Below are 3,077 nucleotides of genomic sequence, written 5' to 3'. Positions count from 1 at the left end.
TGCACTGCAAACTTGCAGCATGGGGAACATTTTTTCATTCAAAAGGGGTTTGAGGCGGGGCAAGAGGCACGTGTGTGCTCATCTGGATGTGCCCTATGAGGCTATTCTGCAGTTGTAAGCAGCCCTTTGGAGAAGGCTGTATATCTATGCACATGACAGTGCTCAGTTACTAGACAACTACAGAATTCTGTTCAGTTTTTACATCTTTATAAAGGGTCATAAGCAAGGGAAGCTTCCTAAGGTAGCCTTGTAACAAGGAGCTACTAGAGACAATGAGTGCTACTTTAGAAAGTTTACACAAATTAATCTTTAGGGACCTAATTCCCCCATTTCACTGACTTTGCCTGACTTCCCTGCAGGAAGAGAATGCTGCAAAATTCTTTTAGAGGAAAAATCGACTACCAACACAGAAAACCTGTGCGAGAGGAGTGTGGGCTCAATCTTGCTCTTGGTTACACTATAACCCCCTTGGCTGAATGTGAGAACAGAATTTGACCCTACATTACTGCCTTAAGGGGAGATGAGAAGATTTTTGCTTGTGCCTTTAAGGAATCTAAATCCTATGCTAAGAGACTATGCATTGTCTTCCCTAATCCAAATGTGGGGTTTTAAGAAGAGCTCCTGAATGGCTGTTAAGTTAGGTTGTTTTAGTAGCAATTAGGAGGATTTTGAATCATAGGATCTGAAGCCAACTTTTATTAGACTGGCAACAGAACTCAGCAGGTTTTCCCCATCTGCATCAGACTCCTGCAACTACTGTATATAGCTGGATAATACTCAGCAGGTACAGCCTTGGGGATGGTATAAGAACTTAGGCAGAACAAAATAAAAGGGTAAATTTCATCCTCTGTGCAGAAGGCCAGCAGAAGGCATATGCACAACTCTCAAAATATAGCTTAAAGGGGGCTTGAAGGGGGAACACACTTTAAACAGGTCCCCTATACAGGATGTGAATTCTACCCAACAATGGATGCCTAACAGTATATGTTAATGTCATTGTGACCGTGTTCTTAAAATTCCCACCATATTTATTATACATCTCCATAAAACACTGCATTTAGTCTTTTGTGCAAAGCTGGCCCTTGTGCACATTAAATGCAACTGTGAGTGTACAGGCCTCATGGTTTAAACATCTGAAAAGGCCAATTAAGCTTGTCCCTGATCCCACATTTCTTTCTTTCGCATTATGGCTTTTGAATAGTTGAGATACTTATATGGGATATGCCTGCCACAAAAGTAACATAAAAACAAAGAACTAAATTGTATTTCCATTATATAATGAACCTACTTATGGCGCTTGCAAAGACTGTGTCCTTATGTAAAGTAAGCAAAGCCGATTTAAAGAGCAAAGGGTATTTTTTGCTTTTACTTATGCTCCAGGGCTCATGTATTTTTTCCTCAAGTATTGTATCACTTCATTTAAACTGGCAATAAGCATCATGTGTCTCATTTAGGTGATGTGAAGTTGTCATTTTCAGAGTCATATGCATGAAATGTGTTGTGTATGAGTGGGCGAGTGAGGTGGTCAGGAAGGATAAATTCAAAACGGGACACAAAGCATAAAACACATTGACCCAAATTTTGCTTTGTAAACCCAAAGTAATTCCATTGATATGTCCAATCTATTTTTGAAAACATTTTCCAGTTTATATTTTAAAACATGGGAGAAAAAATATATGGGTAAATTAAATCTGGGTTCTAGCTGTCCCTCAACACAGAGTATTAATTAGGTCTAAATTAATACCAACCAAATATCTAACAGTTCAATCTTGTGATAAACACTCCAGAAAAAGATGTTTTACCTGTAAACTGCTTAATTGTACAGAAAATTTACAAGAACAGCTTTTTTGTTGCACTGAGTTATGAAATCCTCTTGTGAAGAAGTGAAAATGAAAAGTAGCGTGCTTTAAAAAAAAATTCTGCATTTTGCAAAAACTAAGAAAGATCTTGGGTTTGGCTTTGAATAGAGCTTGAGCTACTTCCTATCTTATCAATCTTGAATTAAATTTTTTATGTGAATCAGCTTTATATCTGAAACCAAATTATGAATTCCTTATTTACATGGGAACTACTCATTGCAAACAAGTAATTTGCACTGAAGTTCATGGAGCCACTTGTATGAGTGAGGCCTCAAGTCAGCAAACGGTCTTTACTGAACAAAACTATTAAGAATATGCTAGTCCCAAATAGGTACTTCAAATCTCATTGAACCCAGTGGGGTGTAATGGGCCGTAAGCCAGAGTTTAAGGTTAAGCAAGTGCTTAAGTACTTCACTGAACTAAGAATGTGCAACCTGCTCAAAGGTCCATTTACTTTAATTGGTTTTTGATTTGGCCCTATCTAATCACCTTTGGCAAGTAAAGGGTTCAGAATATGTCTGTTGTTTTATTTTATGAAAACATTTGAATATTTGACAATTACAGTACCCCAATTAATACTTGGATTTTGTCTGTTTGCTGTGGATTGTTGGAAACATGGGCATAAATAGATGGATCCCACATTCACTGCACCTTTAGACCATCCCTATTGAAATCAATGCATATCTGCCCCAGTGTTGCATGTGCTATGTGACAGCATCTGTGATTGCATTTCTGTACTACTGATCTGACTCCTAGCTTATCATGCTAAAAATTCTTTTCTAAAAACTGCAAAGATGGGGAAAGGAACTTCTTCAGAGTACAAAGAGAAATGATTGCTCTTCTCCAAGAATAAAGTAGGAACTGAATACATTTAAAAGCAGCATGGTGCTTTAGGCCACTATTTTTCTTAATTATTTCACTACTCATAGAAAAATCACAATGGGTGAATTGAAAGCAATAATTAGGAAAGTTGCTGCTGTCTTCCACAACATGAGAAATTAATCTTTTCCCCCATCAATCACTAAGTGGTATTCAGCCCTCATGCAGTGAACTGGCACAATATCTTGTACTAAGTAAGTACAACATAAACAGTATTTTAAGTCTTAAGTGGGACTTATATAGTGCATAGACTGTACTAGTTCTTTACATGGGGGATGAATTTCCTTCTGTAACCTCCTTGCTGTGTGACGTGATGCAGCCCAAAATTGCCATGGTTAT

Source organism: Gavialis gangeticus, unplaced genomic scaffold, assembly GCF_001723915.1.
Source record: "Gavialis gangeticus isolate Ggan-Ray unplaced genomic scaffold, GavGan_comp1, whole genome shotgun sequence".
NCBI classification, from domain to species: domain Eukaryota; kingdom Metazoa; phylum Chordata; order Crocodylia; family Gavialidae; genus Gavialis; species Gavialis gangeticus.
The sequence above is the reverse complement of the archived record's forward strand: the minus strand, read 5'-3'. Positions refer to the sequence as shown.